This window comes from Haliotis rubra, unplaced genomic scaffold (genome assembly GCF_003918875.1).
Source record: "Haliotis rubra isolate DU_JTF1 unplaced genomic scaffold, ASM391887v1 Scf380, whole genome shotgun sequence".
In the NCBI taxonomy this organism is placed as follows: domain Eukaryota; kingdom Metazoa; phylum Mollusca; class Gastropoda; order Lepetellida; family Haliotidae; genus Haliotis; species Haliotis rubra.
The window spans coordinates 625,576-646,423 of NW_025767058.1; the positions used below are offsets into that span (position 1 = coordinate 625,576).

The 20,848-nt window shown below is 37.3% G+C and overlaps 1 protein-coding gene across 1 annotated transcript in view; it reads left to right on the plus strand.

Annotated features, from left to right (window-relative positions):
* Positions 1–19,812: 19,812 nt before the first annotated feature.
* Positions 19,813–20,848, plus strand: part of LOC124286346 (neurexin-3-like) — a 131,101-nt gene continuing 130,065 nt past the window's right edge. Inside the window, 1 exon segment of the mRNA XM_046722707.1 lies at positions 19,813–20,088. The gene's annotated coding sequence lies outside the window, so the exon portion shown is untranslated.

Consider the following 20,848-nt stretch of genomic DNA (forward strand, 5'->3'; position numbering starts at 1 on the left):
CTGGGCTATAGGTGGATGATGCATGTTATTTGCTTTTGCAGAGATACCGAGAAAAAGAATATTGATCTCCAGAAAGCTTTCTGAATTCACAGGTAAGGTCTGATTTTGTTCTCTCTCCATTGTGATATCAGGCCCCGATTTCTCGAAACAAACTTAAGTTTTTACTCAAATTTCAAACTGAGTTTGACAATTTGAAACAGCTGAATTTTTAACTCAGCTGCATTGTTAAGATAAAAAGGCCCAAACAACTTAAGTAATCAGTCCACCAAACTCAAATTGTCTACTATGTTTGAGTTTAATATCGATTTCAGTTCTGGGAAATACATTTTCTCAAATTTGAGTAAAAACTCTAACTTAAGTCAAAACTCAGACTTAAGTTTGTTTCGGGAAATCGGGGCCTGGTGTGTGTGGAGGCTTGCTACTGCAGCTTATCCTGCCCCACTGCTTACAGAGGCAAGTGAAGTCTTCGCCCCATGAACATGGAAGAATATGTCTCCAGTCAAAATTGGGAATTAATGGACATGATTTTGGTCAGTGATGCATTAAATCTAAAAATATCCACCCCATTTGCATATTTAAGGAATAATATTTCATCATTTAGTTACATAAATGTTACTAAAGTGTAGTATCTATGCTGGTTTTTAATACATTTCTTATAAAAGCTGTATTACTAAGTGTTTCTTTGTTTGTTTTGTGTATGACATTAATATGTGATCTTTTTGCAACTTTTAATTTATTGTACATTGGCCAATTTAGCAGAACAATTAAAAAGCAATACCAAAAATCGACAGATCCCTCTTTATCTGAAGAAATCCTAAAGCATGTCCATGAAACAAGATCAAGTCTGGGACACATTTAGTTTAAAAATTGAATTATTTTATCAGTAGTCATTATTTATAATTATAATTTATAATTATTTATAACTATTATTATAATAGTTTAATTTATAATTATATGAATTGATCACTGAAAATCAGTGATGGCACAAGGTATTTTCAAAAGGAGTAAGCTATGTCCTGCCCTGCTGGTAACACAGTCACTTACAGAATGTCCGCAAAAGTAGGTTTTCGTTGTCCGACGCTGCAATCCATCAGCAGTAATCCTGTCATGTGAACAACAAAATCTCTTCTATATTCGCAAGACACACATGAAACACACAGGAGATATCTTAGTTTTCAGAGCAGTTATTTGCATACTTGTCCCAAACATGAATTACCTGAGGGGTTAGTGTTGCAATATTTGTGGCTGAAAGCAAATGTTGGTGTATCAGCTTTGGCTACGTTTTCAATGATGCTCAATGTGATGTGACATTTACTGCGTAGGCATTTCCATTGGTGTAGCTCACATGAAATGGAAAGAGATGCAGTCATAATTATGGTATTCAAAATATTGTGAATACCTTACTATTGTTAGTAGCTCATTAATCACCTGGGGAAGGCAATGGGCTACTGCTTTCAATGCAGATGGGTATCAGGATTAAATATCTCCAGCAATGTGGCATGAATACTTGATAATGCTTAACTCTCTTGTACAAATGGCAATAGAAATACATTTCTTTGATGTCTCAGAAGAAATTGGATTTAAAGAGCAAGTATCTGTGCTATGTTATTTCTGTTCATAATGTATTTGTGTACACTCATAGGATGATTTATTTGTGATGATAGTTTGGTGCATTGAGGTTCTAACGATGTATTGTGTTGAAAGGTCAGGTAGGACCGTTGTACAGTTACAGGTACATTTAGTCCGAACATTCAGAGTGGATGGACTTTGAAGTATAGGAATTATGCAAGATGTGCAAGGAAGTCACTGTTGGCATATCTATCATCAGACCAGGAATTACCATAATAAAGCCTATGAGAAACTTCCAACACAATTGATGCAATTGATGGCTGAACATAGTATCCTCTTAATCACCATTAATCATCACCCTAGTGATGAGCTTAGTCTTCTAAGTACATAATCCATTCAGTCCTTTGAAGAATGAATTTGTATATTTGGAAATTTCATTGGATGGTTTCTGTGGATGCATTAATTACTTACAAATACCCAAAATGAGCATGACTCAGAATAACCTGAAAACAACTTTTTCATAGAGGTTCACATTTTACCTGATGGATCCAGATAACTTGTCATGAATGTATGACAGATCTAATATTTAGTCTGTTAAAGGTTTCATATTTACCTATTCACAAAACATTCTCAATAAACTGTTGTCAGATGGTCCTCTTCACTAAAGCAGCTTTAAAAACTGTCCCCACTAAACCATATGTGCCTCTTCACTAAAGCAGCTTTAATACCTGTCCCCACTAAACCATGTGTGCCTCTTCACTAAAGCAGCTTTAATACCTGTCCCAACTAAACCATGTGTGCCTCTTCACTAAAGCAGCTTTAATACCTGTCCCCACTAAACCATGTGTACCTCTTCACTAAAGCAGCTTTAATACCTGCCCCCACTAAACCACATGTGCCTCTTCACTAAAGCAGCTTTAATACCTGTCCCCACTAAACCACATGTGCCTCTTCACTAAAGCAGGGTTAGTACATGTTGTCGCTATACCACATGTGTATCTTCACAAAGCAGCTGATAGCTGTCCCCACTAAACCACGTGTGTATCTTCACAAAGCAGCTTATAGCTGTCCCCACTAAACCACGTGTGTATCTTCACAAAGCAGCTTATAGCTGTCCCCACTGAGCCACGTGTCACCTCACAAATGCTTTAAGTAAGGTCACATGTCACCCAGTGCCAGTGGGTTCTCACTTTCTGAGACTTGACTAATAACATTCTGGTTAAAGTAGTAATACCATTTAGACCCCAAGCTTTCAACTGAAGGAACATCTTAAAAGCTTAATGGCTTGTAACCTGATCATGAAGAAATTGACTATGTCAGATGGAGTTGGTTGTATAGATTGGAAGCTTGGTGGAACTGATAGATCCAGTGTGAATATTTCATGACCAGGAATGTTGGGGAGAGGGGCATCAGAAAGCTAGGCTAGGATGGTTGTATGTTTTTTAAGTGTGGGTCAGATTGGCTGCAGGATCATGCTGTCAAACAGTTGACAACTTGTACATCTTCCTGTAATCCTGGAGTTTGTCCATGTGCCAGGGTGATGCTTCCCATGTGGGTTTTGGTTTGAGTTTCTGTCAAAACCTTAACAATATGATCTAACTCTGGAACGCTTCATCATGCATGCCTGTAATACGTTTTTACGTCCAAGAAGCATTGCGTTTTCTGCTTTTGACATCCCCTCCATGATTTTCAGTTTTCTCAGTTTTGAAAGTACAGGTTTTCTCTTTTGTACGTCTGTACTTTTTAGAATTGGATATTTATGCATTTAAGGGCCTTGTGATTTTGTTCTCGTCTGAATAACAAAACTAGCATTATAAGATAGCAAAGCATGTTGAGTCAGGAAGCTAAACCTTCTCCTTCAGCTGCAGGATTAGCGACACAGTCTCATGAATGTATTGACCTTATGGCTAAAATGGGAAGCAGCACATAGTTCAACTCTGACCACTGTCTGCCCTGTCTGTCTACTCAAGCCAGAAGACATATCCATATTTCTTGCAACAAAGTGCATCATCTACTCAGCTAATAAGATGAGAGCTGAATGTAGTAAAGAACTGGACTCTTAAACACACTTTGACTTGCTTAATTTTCACTTAGCATTATATTTTTAATCGTCAGAACATCATAGATGTTGAAACACTTGTTTCAAACACTGTTGTCTTGAACTTACGGTTGTCGCAAAGTAAATGCTTGGTCCGTTCTAATGCTTTCCTTTTCCTACATTTTTCAGTTATGTCAAACATTGGATGATTCAAAGGGTTTACGTAGGTTACTTCAACACAACACTGTTTCCTGTATTTTTGAATAGTGATCCCCTTCAATATCATCATGCAATTTCAAAGCATATTGATTATTATAAGTATCTACATGTACATGTATTTATTAACAGGCAGAACATAAGGAGAATGTGATCGTTTCAAAATGTGATTTGAAGTTTACAGTTTTTTTGTTTATAGATTTAGATAGCTATGTTGTGGATACAGTTAAGAGTTCATTCTTGAATCATAACTAAGAACATCCATCTCCACTTAGTACCAATATCCTAACTGGCTTAATATACAGAACCTAGAACAGCAAATCAGAGAAGTCAAGTCTGACCTGCGATACAGAATCTAGACTTGTGTACCAGTGACAAGACATCCAAAGGGTTGTTGCAGTTAAATTTGTGCTGAACTGAGAAATCATTGGGACTGCATGTCAATAGATTTTGTGTTGGATCTGAAATAACATTGATACTTAAGTCAGCCTTGGGTTAAGGGATACTGAGATGTGTTGTAAGGATAACATGTCTGACCTGTCATCCTGATCTGTCAATGAAACCAAATCCAACCTGGCTTACACAATCAGCAGGTTTTTGTGAATAAACCCTGCTCTTAACCACAGGAGGATGAATATCTGTACACATGTTGCATCAAGGGACACAGAGGCAATTGATTTCCTTGTTTGATTATTTCATGACTTGTGTCTATGCAGGAAATGCACTGTTCTAAACAGAGCTGCTGATCGAAGCTCAATGGAAGATTAATGATTGTTTCGCATCCATGGAAGCCACGAATCACAAAGTTATTGAAACATAGCGAGAAGCATAAAAACGTTACAGTTGTATATGGTATTAATTTCTGTCTGTTTAAATTAAAAATGGCAGTGTAACTGTGGCTCAGTTGCCATCTGAGAGTGGTCATTTGATGCCATAATGAATGGAACACTCATACTTCAGTTCAGATGATGCGTACTAAACTCAAACAAGTTCAAATATAAAAAAAGCAACTTTGATTTGTGCTCTCATGTGTTAAATTGGCCATGGATTTTCAAGGTTCTTTTCAGTCAATCTGCGAACCTTAATTACGTCGTTCCAGAAGTTTGAAACAATCAACTCTCAATGAGCCATGTATGTGCATTATTTAGTATAATAGGTGCAGTTTACTGTGGTATACTCACTCAACCTTAAGTCAGCAGTCCGTAGCCTCAGGCATTTGCTAATCAATCTGCAGAAGAGTCCAAATGTACTTGATGCCTTCCTGATAACACAGGTGTTATTAGTCCGCATTTGATTTATGATTTGGATCTATCTCAGTGAATGGTCGAGTAAGTGAGTGAGTATGGTTTTATGCCACTTTTAGCACTATTCCAGCAATATCAATTTGGGGGACACAAGAAATCGGCTTCACACATTGTAACCATGTGAAGATTCGAACCCGGGTCTTTGGCGTGAGGATCGAGCAATTTAACAACTAGGCTACCCACCTCCCCTCTACCTCAGTGACGACAAACAGAAGGGCAGGTTATGAGGAGAGAAGCAGGGCCCCATTCCACAAAGCGATCGTTAGCGCCAAGATGATCGTAACTACCACACTTTAACATAGACTTACGACTGTCGTAGCGCTAAAGCTTTTGTGAAAAATTGTCTTGCATCCACTGTTTGCCAGATGATGAAAACACTCTATGTACTGACTGTTTAAATGAGAATGAGACCTCTGAACATGAAGCCAGAGACCATATAATATTATATGGTCTCTGATGAAGCTAAGTATTTCTATATGTTATTTCATATTTCCAATGTAATAAGTTGTAAATTGAAGTCTTCGAGGAAATTGATGGGTTCTTCTGTCCCCTTAAGCATAGAAAAAGTTAATTGTTTTCCAAGGAAGATAGATACTGTTTGTAAATCTAAATGCAAAAACGCCAGCTCTTGACACATGAGAGATCATTTTCAGATTAAACAAAAAAAAATAGAGTGCAAATTGTTCTTACGACATAGTTTTAGAAATAATCGTTTATCTGAGTGGTGCCGTATGTGAGTGAGTGAATGATCTTTTCGCATTAGGAAAAGGTTTTGGCGGGAGTCAAGTTGTTTCCTGATGTCAGCTTTTACTGTCAGCTCATGTTCACAAGAGACGCCTGGATCTTTTAATCTGTTTGCTTTTTTGGTGTCTAGCTTACACAGCCCCAGGTGCTCTAAGGCATAGTCACAGGTTCAAATTCGTCATGAGATAATGAAGGTGTGATATTTTGCATCATTTGGGTTGAAAGACATAGGTTAAATTACACATTTCTTCAAGAAAGGATAGGTTCATGGATATAGTTTCTTTATAACAGAGATTAGTATCACTAATAACACCTGGTGTTCTGCCAAAAGGTTAAGCATGTATGATCTTACCATTATCCCCCATTCCCTCAATTTGCATAAGAATGTAAGCATTTGTTGCCTGATGCGGGGCGGTAGGGTAGCCTAGTGGTTAAAGCATTGGCTCGTCACACCGAAGACCCGGGTTCGAATCCCCACATGGGTACAATGTGTGAAGCCCATTTCTGGTGTTCCCCCGCTGTGATGTAGCTGGAATATTGCAAAAAGCGGTGTAAAACCAAACTCAGTCAGTCAGTCAGTGTTGCCTGATGCTGCTCAGCAGTACTTCTGCAATGACAAGGAAACCTGTAAACAAACCAAATGGATGTCAAATTAACAAAATATTATTGAAATATTAATTCTAAATTTTGCTTTAAGTGGGGATTATTTTTTGGTACAAACACAATTTGTTTACTGGTTTTCTTTATTAGCCTGTGTGCGGAAATGGCTTAACTTGATCTGTCTTAAATAAGTAGTTAAGTCAAGAAAAACAAAATTTCGTGGAACAAGTTGCATTAATAAATGATTTGGTAATATGTTTCATAGCCTTATTTAAGTGAGTGAGTTTAGTTTTGCAATATTCAAGCTATATGGTGGCCTTATTTATAGAGTGAAAAGGGGATGAATATTTGCTTGAAATCCTGAGGTGTAATTTTTGTTGGAGGTCTGAATGGAAACTAATCCTGAAACAATGCCTGAGAAATTTCTATTAAGTTCCAATTAGGAATGAATCATTACTGTAGAGCAAGGTGCTTTGCTTTGTTAATGTGGAAGCACAACAAATTCCAGCACAGTGTTCACTGTGAAGTTGAACCAGCCAATGTCAAGAACCAATTTGTGGAGTCAAAAATGGCGTTTGATTGCAATTTGTTACAGAAACTGATGCAGTGGTTCGTAGTGACCCGAATGGGAGGAAATTAGGTAAATCTACTTACGCTCGAGGATGGTCAGATAATGATGGTCTAGTATTGATTCAACATGGACTGACCGACATTGCAATTCTATCTAAGGCACTGACCTTGTTTTCATGTCTTTTATTCTCAATATTGATCATCAGGTTTAATAAATGCCACATTTCAGCATACTGAGACGATCGCAAGGAATTTTCATCATTTCTCTGAAGGTTTAGTCTAATGTGTTTCATCGGGTTTTTTGTAAACAGTGATCTTTTTTAACAATGCTTCCCCAAAAAGTGCAGTGTTCTCGTAAATTAGATACTTCATATGTCAACATGGTCAAATTAAGTGAATCTGTACTGGACAAATTTATCAACATAATTGAATGTCTCGACATGTTCTAATCTTTATTTTGCCGATGGCTGTTTCCGTTGCTTCTGTCTTCACGATGGATGCAATCTTCTGCTCTTCGGAGAACTTACCAAAATCACTTCGTGATTTAAAGAAGCAAACATAATCAAGACTCTGTATTTCCATCGGCAGTGAGTATTGGTTGTTGAGCTATTTTTATTTATAGAAAAATTAGCACTGTCAATGAGTTGATAATGAAAATTCATTCAAGTGCAGTCAGAACCAAGAGCCAAACATATTAAGCCCTCTCAGCTTGCAACGTGTGTGCATGCATGCTTTAAGAGGTAATGGCTCCATCAGTTCAACACGAGCATTGGTTGCCTGGATTTTCTTTTGATATGAGCCATAACTGAGATTTGATGGAAGTGAAGGAAAGCGATTTATATTGATCCAAGGCTTTACATTACGACCCCACCAAGCTCACATTTGAGCAATGCACCATAGAAAGATGGACCACCTTGACCCTAGGAGTGAGAGTCGGAGATTATGGCTATTTTGTGATAGAATGGTAGTGAGTAAACAGGCCACACATCAGCCACTGCTTACCGTTGTTATCTGTATTCGTCATGACTTGGCGATTGACTTCGATAAGGTAAAACTGGTGAAAACATAAAATAAATCATTTATTGATTTTCTTTGAGGCAACATGCATACTCTGGTTTGAGCACTCTTGTTTTTATGGTCTGTCTATGTAGAAATAATTCCTATCCTGCGAGAGAGTAGAGGCCTTGATTAAGTTTGTTGGTGAGGAAGTTTTGTTATCTTCTTTGAAAGGTCTTCTCGTCATGCATATTGTAGGCGTGGATTTCTTGTGATTTCTTGAGGAGAATTTCCTTCCTCTAAAATCTGTGCATGATGTTGGACGTTTTTTGCTTCTATGTTGATGGTAAAAGTATTGGACATGCAAGCATTAGATCATTTCAGAGTGTGTTTTTGAAAAACGCTTGAAAAACTCGGATCATAATGGTTTAATGCACAATTCTCATGGAAGAACTCCCATGAGATTTGAGGCCATTACCATAAAACACCTAATTTAAAGTTCAGTAATGGAATAAAAGTGCTGACTTGTGGGATTATATATGTAAACTTCAGCTTAGAGGGTAGTTGACCAACATACACGATGATCTCCGAACATGACTGAAGTTCTCTGACCTAAATGTCTTTATCCATTTAGACCCTCATTTACCCAATAGATTACCTATCTATGTTAGGAAAGAAAAGACAGTTCGATTTTTACTGCCTGTTCATACAATCCCCCCTCTTTTTTTTAACCATGAAAGGTGGTGCTTTTATAAAATTTTCGTAAAATTTTCCTGTCTAAAGAATTTGAGCTATGTCATGCTTCTGCTTTTGAGGGTTTAAATGGATATGATGATTTTATTGCATGAAATATTATCCATCACAGCAAGACAGTTTGTCAATTTCAAAGTTCCTTTGATTTATGTGACCGATTATGCTAGTTGATTTGGAAATCCACAATTCTGAGCTGGGAGAAACACGGTCATCCTTCATCTTTCCATTTTCTGTTCCATAAATTGATTGCTTTGCATTTTTGTATGCCCTAAATCATGAATAGAAATTTTGTTTAAGTAATATAGGAACAGTTCTATTTATGTTTTCAAATTGAGTTTATAATTGAATTGTTTTTGGCCATGGTTTATTACAAAACAGATCTATTGATTGTTCTGAAGTGGAAGGGGTAACTAGATGGTTACTTGGTGATGATTTGTTTTATATGATCAAAGCCTCAACATTGAATTTTATGTTCATAATGTAGTCTAGATCGCTGAATGTAATTTAAGATGTGTGTTATTATTCACAATATTTATTATATTCTATCATGTATTTTGAGTTTGAGTAATTGAGATAGGTTTTTTTTCAGTGAGTGGGTCAGTTTTATGTGATATGTGTAAGTGATGCAAGTCATAACATTTCTGAGTTCCATGCTAGGATTCGAACCACTGACCTTCTGATCCGAAGTTGGATGCCTTGTCCACATGACCAAAGAGGTTAACCCCCGTCAGCAAGCTGACAAGGATGTCATCTGTGGGATGACTCCATGCCCTGCTACAATGATATACTACATCAGTTTACTATTCCTGGATCACTTATATACATACAATTATACATTCCATTACTGGAAAGTGTTCAGCAAGCAGGATTTACAGATTCTTTTAGTATTAAATGCCAGGCTATAAAATGGCAAAAACATTCATTTTGCCCTACAGTTTATATTGTCTGAAAGTATCCTATAACCTGTCTCTGAAATTTGGAAGGAAACCAAAGTATTCAGGGTTGTGATTCACCTGCAGAAAGAACATCAACTGCTGGAATAAAGGTACTGTATAACATATTGAGCCCTAAAATATTGGGATTTATTACCTATTAGGGCAAACATATCGGGGTTCAAATTTTTCATACGATGCCCTAGGGCAAAATATCACTTTGTCATGGTGACGTGACGTCATGAACAATGCTATGACGTCACGTTTCTTCTGTGACGTTGCGTTCTCATGCGGTGACGGCGGGTAGACAGCCTATGTTTGAAAGTGGATTTGGGTTATTTTCCTCAATTTCACAACTCCGGTAATAAACAGAATATTATATTCTTGCCCATATTATACTATGTTTACAACACTCGTGCCTAAATATCGGTATATCCCTCGCTCTCGCTCGGGAAATACCAACATTTAGGCACTCGTGTCGTAAACATAGTATGACATGGGCACTCATATAATATCCTCTATATGTACCATACTGTGACCACTCTGTATTGTTACACATCTGCTTCTTATGCTGCAAAGCCAAGGAACGTATCAATGCAAGTCAAGGGTTACCTCCCTTGTACCTTGTATCTGCTCACACAGAATGTCCCAAATATAGGTTTAAAAAACAGATGAAGAGTTCTAAGATACCATCAATGTAAGATGGTTATACTTCTGCACTGTATATCAGAAACTAACATGATCCAAGTATTCATTTTGGAAATTCCTGAAAAAAATGCCAGAAATTGAAGAATATATAGCTTCTGCTGTGGACATAGCAGCAAAGTAAATACAACACAATCAGAAAACAGAATGTGTTTGACAAAAATGTTCTGTTTAGTGATTGAATTTATAATAATAATGTCAAAATGCTATTATCAAGGAAATGTCAGCCTTCCGTACAGTCCTTTTTCGTCTACTGTATTCAGTATTCCTTGACTCGCAGAAATACCAAAGTCAATATAAAATGATGAATTCCCTTGCCAAACCAATATGTAAGGGAATTGTAAAAGCATGGCTAAATTCTTTACACTAAAAGTCTTTTGAAGAAGAAAAAAAAGGGTCAAAAAAGGAAAAGTACACACAATTTTGGTATTGAACCCTTGATTAACAGCTGCTAGCCCAGCTTTGGGTCTCATTTCTTCACACCGAAGTGTTGCATTGTGTCCTTTCTGTTTTATGTCATTCGTTCAGTGTTTTACGGTTTATTATACGGCATTGTGCCCTTCCTGTTATATGTTATTCGTTCAGTGTTTTACGGTTTATCCACCAAAGTACTAGGGCTGCAACGATTCAGTTCGATTCATCGAAAATCAAATCTGACACATTAGTTTCGATTTTCGATAACCATTATCACTATTTTGATTCGATATTTGAATACCTATTTAGATTTTTCCACACAGCCAGAATGTAATTTTGACTCCAACTCGAGCTGTTTTAAGTGCTGAAATAAGGCGAAGTGTGACTGGTTGACGCGTGTTCTGATTATCCAATGAGAATTGTTGTTAGTAGACATCGCCAAGTTGACGATGGATTTCACGCTAGAAAAGCCAACAGAGAGTTAAATGAAATCTGATGTTTTTACTTGTATGAAGAATCGAATCGAAAATAATCGAATCGAGGATTTAAAATCAAATTGAATCGAATCAAGATCTGGGTGAATCATTGCAGCCCTACAAAGTACTGAGTTGATTTCCACAAATAGTTTACTGTGAACCACTGTCCACTTTTGTATGTGACAATGAGATTGATGTTAGCATGAACTTCATCCCTTGTGAATGTAGATGATTGTGTTAGTTCATATGATTTGAAGTGCATTGATTCTATAAAATTGAAAGTTAAAACACATGTCAGAAATTGGTAACTGAAGCATGATGCTCATTTTAGGGTGAAAATTCCATGATTCTTCAGAGCTGCTTGTACTTGAATAAACAACCGCACCAGGAATGTGTTTCCAAAAACCTCAAGCAAGTAATAACTTGTGAAATTGATGTACAGCGCTGCCAAAATCCTTTTTTTGCGTGGAAGGTTTGAAAAGGTTTTGACTTTATCACCTAGAATCAGGTGCTTCAGTGGACAACTACTTTAATAATTACATTTGTAGTTGTATTTCAAAGAGGTGTTACTTGGTGCAGCCATATGTAGATCCTGAAAGATAAGTTAAGGGAAGTGTTGATGACCTCCAAGACAGAATGGTAAACGTTTGGCTTAAAATCCAAAACTAAATATGTATTGCCTGCTCTGACCAATAAAGTGGCAAAGATACTAAATTTGAACCATAATTCTTGTACTGTTTGTGGAAATCCTTAATGGTGAAGTTCAGTGATTATATTGAGCTATTTTTTTATGCTGCCTGGTCTAAGTGCCTCCACATCAATGGTTAAACTCCCTACTTTGAAGATCTGCATGGAATTAAATATCCTTCTTCAGATGTAGTATTTGTCTGTTAAATTGCAGAATCAGTCAGCATCTAGAAATTCATTTTAATTTTACTCTTTGATATCTGATATGCTTGTGTCAATGGTCGAAGTTTTTTTTGCAAAAGCCTTTGTTGTCTTATTTTCATGTCATTTCCTCGGCCCCAAGGCAATGTTTAATATTGGAAAGCTGGGAATTTGCCTTCTTGTAAATGTCAATTTCGAGTTGTGTTCAAAAGTGCCTCAGGTGTAGCAATTCACCAGAAACAATGCATAATCGAGTTGTTGTGTCTACTGGATTATGCTGTTACAGCCTGTGTAATGTTTACATTAATGCATTTCATACAAAAAAGGTAGGAATTCATGAACCCATGTGTTCTGAGTCTGTCTATGCCTGTTTGGTCAAATATGGTAAACTCTAGATGTTCAGTCATCTTGTGGACCTTGAATACAATGTAGATCGATGCTCATGCTGTTGATCACTGGATCATCTGGTCCAGACTCGATTATTCGAGTGTGGTGTTAAACAACAACCAAACCGAACTTGAATACAAACTCTTTTAACCTGACACTTTTCACTAGAACAGTAACATTTTAGTTGAGATATCTTAAAATAAACTTGCATATTTTATATCACGTTTCATTTCATTATGGTTATCATTGAATCGTCGTTACAAGTTGACTTAGTTTATATAGATTTCTATTACTTGATCAAATATGCAGTATATTTCATTTGATGTTTATTAAATCTACCTAGATTAATTGAAACTTTGATTCTTTTGTAGCTGAAAGTTCATGTTACACTTTGGTATTAGCTGATTATGAGGACCTCTATAATATTCATCAGATATGTGGGTGGTGGGGTAGCCTAGTCGTTAAAGCGTTCGCTCATCACACAGAAAACTCGGGTTCGATTCCCCAAATGGGTACAATGTGTGAAGCCCATTTTTGGTGTATTTTGCTGGAATATTGCTAAAAGCGATGTAAAACTAAACCACTCACTCATAAGATATGCTGCTGAACAAGAGAAAGCATTCACCATAAAATGTTATCAAAACAAATGTTATCAAAATATTTGTCTGAAAACAATTGATAATAGGTTTATAATACAAATATGATAGGAGCATAAAATAACCAAGTAACTATTTCTTGTTCATTTCATTTTTGTTCACCATCAGCCCGACTAATGGGATCGGGTGGTCAGGCTCACTGACTTGGTTGACACATGTCATCGGTTCCCAATTGCGCAGATGGATGCTCATGCTGTTGATCACTGGATTGTCTGGTCCAGACTCGATTATTTACAGACCGCCGCCATGTAGCTGGAATGCGGCATAAAACTAAACTCACTCACTCACTCACCATCAGCTGCCATGTAGCTGGAATACTGCTGAATGCGGCTTAAAGCTAAACTCACTCACATATTCACCATCAAACATGGGTGTGCTTTTTGTTTTGGGCAGTAGTGAGGGAAGTTACGTCATGGCAGGGAACACTAACAAGAATGTTCTACAGTTCTCTCATGGTTGTAGGACCATGAACATTTATATGAATTTCCTGGCTACACAACCTTGAGGTTTACATAATGTGCTGTCTTCCAGCGGTGATGGACCTAATGCATTGATGTGCATGAAAGGTAATACTAAGTGAATATAGCATTCTAGGTAATGGAATACATTAAATGTATATATGTTATGTAGACAATCTCAAATTCTGTTGTAGCTGTTAACTTGCTTATGATGAAACTATAATCTGCAGTAAATAGCAGAAGAAAGAATAGGTTTTATGAAATATTCCAGGCACCACATTGAATGTGAATGGTGTTTCTGACACCTTGAGATGATCTGGTAAAGAAAATATTGAGAATCACTTCCTTATAGCTTAAGGCTAGTTAGTCGGTAGGATGATTTCAGTTGAGTCATGTTTCAGATCTTGCTTTAGACAGTAGGAGTTGCTAAAATACAGACCAGCAGACGTGCAGTGCTATTGGTGGGATCCTTTGTATCTGTTATTCTTTGAAACTAGGTCTTGTGGAAGCAAGCAGAGTGACACTGGGTGAAAATATCTCATTTAATTAACAAACAGTAGTCTACAAAGCTTCAGTGTTTTTGGATCAATATTTAGAAAGTTGTTCTTCTCCTTACCTTGACTGTTGGTTTGAGTGATGTTTGTGAAGTTTTTATTTCTTCTGGATATATTTTAGCTCAGTATAGATGCTTTTAAACTGATGAGCAGTGGGGTAGCCTAGTGGTTAAAGCGTAGGCTCATCACGCCAAAGGCCCGGGTTCGATTCCCCACATGGGCACAATGTGTGAAGCCCATTTCTGGTGTCCCCCGCCGTGATATTGCTGGAATATTGCTAAAAACAGCGTAAAACTAAACTCAGTCAGTCAGTTTTAAACTGATGTTTGAAGTTTTCCGGAGTCAGATGATGTTAGCTGTCAGTTGAAAGAACACTATAAGGATATGGGTCATGTGGAGACAGTGGATGAAATACCAACTCCATTAAATATTGTGTATGATACTCAAGTGCTGTACAGATCTCTGAAAAACATGTTATTTGCCTTACTTTGCAAAATAGAATGGTGTGAAATGGCGGTGGGCTCGACTAGTAACCAGCTGCAAGCAGAAGCAGAATTGTGGACATCATATACACTTTACACTGTAAAACTATTTAGCACAGGTGGCCCTGTTGTCTAAGGTGCCTTAATTCACTCTGCCGAGAAACGTATGATTGTGATGATTAAATTTCTAAGTTTTTCAGCATCCTCACCAGGGCTCCTGGGTTTCACCAAAGCAGTAAATGTTTCACATCATTGTGGAGATTTACAAAAAACTAATGACCCACATGAAGGATTTAGAGCCTCATTATAAAATAATGAGCCTTTCCTGTCCACTTGGAACTACTTGTGATTAGAGAGGAAATAAAGAAGGTTATAGCAGCTCCATAATGGAAAATAGAGTTGATCAAAGAAGATACACCATTGCTGCACAATGACATGCAATCAGTTTTATGCATGTATGCAGTGCTTTCAAACCAAACATCTTTCATAAGCTGGACAACACTCTGCACAATGAAATTTGGCACCTTAGACCAAAAGGCCACCAATGTTCAAACAGCAATACAGTGCACTCTGTCTAATTCGGACCAGCTTGGGACCGACAAAGAAGACAACAAAGAAGGATTACGTCGGGACCGTGAGTTCAGTCCTGTTTATACAGCAATCCGAGAAAGACAGAGTCCGAGATTGACAGAGTGCACTGTAAAATCAACATGGACTCTTGAAGGCAAGGCTGAATTTCTGTAAAAACGTTATAGTATAGTTTTTCTCAAATGTTGCCCAGGGTTCGGAGAAATATTTTTGGTAAACCAAGACACAGAAAAGCTTGGTTTATCTAACAGCCCATACAGTATATCATTACGCAGTGTGATGGATACGTTGGTATCAATACAGATGTATAGTAGGACTCTCTTCTTACAATAAAATCCTGTATACGATACCTGAAAATGTCTGAGTCAATAACCACGGAAACTAATCAATTTGATGAAAGAATCCCTATGTGCTGTGAAGAGTTGTGTCCTTCACAAGCAAGAAATTCATCGGTTTTAAGTTCAAAGATTGTCCCAAATAAGTGTGTCAGTGCTTTATGTACACTTTTGCTTCATTTGTTCCCTTCTTTTGCATTTCAAGCCTACTTATTCTGGCTCAATCATGCTACTGCCCACATAGAACAGGAGTTGTATTCCTCGTAACAAAACATGATATCCAATCAGATCACTGTTCTTATTCGAATGACTTCACAAAGATGACTACTATAGCAAACAACCTGGCCAAGCAGAGAAAAGATTCCAGATATCATATCTTACAGACAAAAAATACTATAGTAAAGATAATTGTTACTGCATCATTTCACTCTTACAGTGATAGAGGCATGCAAAAAACACACAGCATCAAGTAACACTCACTGTAGTATGAAATGCTAAATGATTCAGCTTAACAGCATTTGTATCTCGGTCACTGTGGTAAGTTTTCAGTCTTTCAAGCTGAAAAACTGAACTTTCATAGGTGGATCCAGAGGGTGTGTGCAGGGTGCGCACCCCTCTTTTGTGCTGAAAGTTTGTTAAATGACCATTGAAACTCGGGTGAAAATGATGTGTCCACCCCTCCTTTTCTCAATAGTGTGCACCCCCCTTTCTCAAAAAGCTGTATCCGCCCTTGAGTTTGCATGCAGTACATAACAGTGCTCTCGCAAAGACAAAATGACAAAATTGAGCCAGTTTGAAAATATTTGTCTTTGATTAATTTTTGTGATAATAGCATTCTATAAGCAATGGCTGTGGCCATATTAGTTACCACATTATCAGGATCCAAAGCTGGATTTTGTAAAATATTGGATGGCATAGTCCTCTCATATTTTACCTCAGAAGAGTAGGGTTGAAATGACACAGGTGAAAAATTTGATATAATTTAGTGGACACTGTATGTTTTGAACTGAATGCACTTAAATTACAGGGGCAGTGGGGTAGCCTCGTGGTTAAAGTGTTCTCTAGTCACACCGAAGATCTGGGTTCGATTCCCCACGTGGGTACAATGTGTGACGCCATTCTGGTATCCCCACTGTGATGTTGCTGGAATATTGCTAAAAGCGTCGTAAAACCATACTCAGTCACTCTTAAGTTACAAATTTTGGAGTGATTCCTCAATTGAGTCATAAGACACTGTAGTGATGATGAGAATAATGACTTGCTTTCCATTAAAAACTTTAAGGTCTTTACACTTTCCAGATGACCTACATATAATAGATCAGACGAAATAATTACCAGGTATTAAGAGAGTAAGTGGTAATACTACTTTGGTTTGGTAACTGTCTGCAGTATGTGGTATAAATATTCTGGGATTAATTTCTCATTTTGACTTGTTAGATGAGAATAGCCCAGACTGATCCTTTCCTCTGGGTATCATTATGTGGAAATAGCAGTCGGTAAAGCACCAAGACAGGTCAGCCTCCCCATAAGTGATTTGTATTTGTACTGGACTTCACCCAAGTACTGGACACAAACAGTGACATAGACTTCAATCAAAGACTGTGCTTGGCAATGAGGACTATTAGTCAAACAAACACTTCACAAATGGCAAAATAGATTGGAGGCTACCTGCTATATAATGTCTAATGGGTGTATAGGGTGAGGTGAAATAGAGTTCGTGTTCAAAATATGTGGGTATGTATGTATAAACATAGGTCATGATGCCAGGGTTTTACGTGACGCACAAATGTGTGTCTTGTACACACAAATGCAGAGAATGGATGCAGAAAACCCAAAACACTGCCCCCGGAGAGACGCACAAAAATACTGAGAATGTACCTACGGCGCGTCAAGAGTTATCCATAGCTCCATAACTGGTCATTATTGGCTCACCAACTTCTAGAACACTAATCAAACAATTAGTAGTTATCTGGGTCTGTTATTTCACCCATCAGTCATGACCACTGTCTACATGACTGCTGATTCATTCCAGGATCTGAAGTCATTATCTGAACGTACACTTCAAATATCATTTCAATACTTTACTGAACCCTCATATTACCAGCAAGGACCCCTAAAATTTATTGATGGGGTCCAATGGACCCCTGCTTTTGTAAGTCAAGGTAAAACCCTGTGTTTTCTATGATTTTTAAGACAATACTCCTCTCTTTCTATTGTTGTAACCTTACATTATTATCACATATCTACAATATATTAAACTAGTCCCTGTTATAGACTGAAAACCACTAAAATCTCAATAAGGTCTTAAAGTATTTGTCAGAATGCTGTGAATTGACACCTTAAGAATGAGTAGTTATTTTATTGTAACTGACATGTCTACAATTTCATTGCCAGAAATGGTGACTTGTTTTCAGCATTACCCAAATTTGTACTGGATATAGACAGATTATAATATGCAAATGCTTGGTGTGTTGTTTTGGGTAGACTGCTAATGTTCTCCCTCCAGTTGTCCTCAGTACCTCACAGACATGTAATCAGTATGTTTTCTTTGTTTACAGAAGCAGATGTCAAATTAGGCCACATACTTTTTCATTTGTTTTACAGATTTTTAACAGGAAAATACTTATCAGTTGGTAAATTAGAAAGATATATAAAAGGACTACAGATTATGTTTAGTTTGCTCATCCTCTGAAAGCAGGCAGGTGTAAGAAAAGAATTTTTTTTATGTATCACAAAAAGTCTTAAACATAGATGCAAAGCCATTAATGTTTTGTCCTTCTGTAGAAATATATTTTGGGGATGCAGTAAGCTCACAGCTTATCAGAGAGGAAAACGACGGCAAATTCAGAAATGTTTTTTGCCCGCTTTAGCAAAATTTAGAGCCAGCAGATCCGTAAGACAAGTAAAACAAATGTGTGGGCCTATTAGGGAATTGGTGGTTATGTAAAGGTTACAGATGCGACCTTGTTTTGACACGTTGGCACACTTAGGTAACCTCTTCGCTCTGGTTCACCAAGGGCTGTTTCAGCAACATAAATTCACCTATATGTGTCATGTCCGTTAATCCTGAAAACACGCTGATTACAAGTTTGAGAGGGATTACTGAAGTTTATGATTAAGGACATGTCTCTTCATTTAGATGTATAGCAGCTGTATTATATCAATACATGTTATCCAAATTTAGATAAGCCTCAAAGTTAGCTTCAAATCTGGTAATGCAATGTGATAAATTGCTCTTGTAAGAAATGATCTGAACCAGATGTAGATTTTATGTCAAATACATGTGTGATGGAGAGCCATCATTTTACCACCGAAAGAAACCTCCATACAAAATCATAGCTAGACCAGTGTAATATCGGACAGATTTTATATATGAAGACCATTTTGACAACAAATATAACAATTTTAATTAATGATATGTATTTAGTGTGTATTAGGATAAAGATTTTCAAAATATTCAAATGTTCATGTGATTTCAGGTATTGTTTCTTTGCCAATGAGTATTTATACAAGTTATCAATCACATTGGTTATTGATAGTTTTCTTTAGTCATTGATTATACTTTTACTCACATGGGTCAAGTCAGGTATATGAGTAGACATATGTATATAAATAAAATGTTAAATGCTAACTCCTAATTTGTATCTGTTCGTGTGCTTTCCAAACCATGTATCGTGTATCATAAACTCATAATAGTGATGCACTTGTCTGAATAGGAGTAGTGATGTATTTTGCATGCCGATTTCCAGCTGATGCAGCTGAATCGCAGCTGTGGTACGACTCGATCATAAATGTGTCTTCATTGCTGAGATTTTTTATAGAACTGCAATGAACAATCAATGGCCATAATGCACAGAGCAGTGACAGTAGCAATATCCATTATAATATTGACATTCCTCAACACAAGCTTTTACAATAACGTGACAAGGTCGTACCTTCAGCCAATATGTGAATAGCAAGGCATGGCTCTTTACCCCCCAAAATTCAACCATTGTTCCCCTGTCACGGCCCATGGACGCAGACTGTACGAAGGGACTGTGTATGCCCCAACATTTAACGATTGACCTGTCCATATCTTGTCAGGGAAAGAAAGGCTCAGCTTCGAAGGGACTCAGTAGTGAAGTGAGATCGCCTGCTGGTTGGAATGTCGCCAGTGGTTGGCCTACCTCAGTTTACGATGAGCTCTCTCCCTCTCCCTCCCTTCCCTCCCTCCTGTAACACCTGAAAGGGTCCCAGTGTATGAATGAATGTGGGTGCTGGAGTGGTTCGCTTGACACAGGTTATCATACAGTACGCAAGGGAAGGCAGTGTGCCAAAACGCTATCTGTGTGTCTGTCATACGCACTTGTGGATATATGTTGTGGCTGGATGTAAACCAGTTCAGGGAGAATATGTGGGATTTTCATATTTGAAAACGTTTGAGGTAGGTGTTTGTTTTTGCTATAAATTTGTTGTTATTTGTGTGATTAATGAAGATATTTATTGTGGACAGTGTGGTGCTGTTTTTGTTGACTATACTTGTATATCCAAAGGGCAGTCCACCTAGACATAGCTTGTTGATTGAAGACAATGGAATCAGTGTTATTTATGCTATTATTATCTTATAGTTTATTAATATAACATGACTTATATATGTGGGAAAGGAATGTGCGTGTGCATTTACACTTATCAATTTCTAAAATCAGTTATGATTCTTATTATCGTAGCCTTTTGTGCTTTTCTATTGTATTCTTTTTGTTATGTGAAAGAAAATAGGTTAAATTAAAAATTTACATGTAATTCATCATCTTAGGGGATGTCATGAAATTTGATCTGAAGAAATGAGAACATTGACTTGTGTTGTTGGAAATATTTCTGTATAATACTGCATCACTATTATTCACCGATTTAGGATGGAATAAAAACTCACCACCTAAAGGTTAAGAATGTGAAAAAACGTATGGTTTTGATGTTGAAATCTATATTGTTGGCACATCTAGAGTAACAATTACCCATGAGGCTGATATAGGTTGCCCTGTCACATTGCCTTGGGACATGCTGGTGAGTAACAAAATGTTTATGTAGGAACACAAGTATCTTGACAGATGGTGACGTTTGTGGATGGAAGGTCATGCATATAGCTGTGTAAAACATTTCTGTTTGCTGTGAAGGTATAGTTTTATTTGACATTATATACTTGTGAA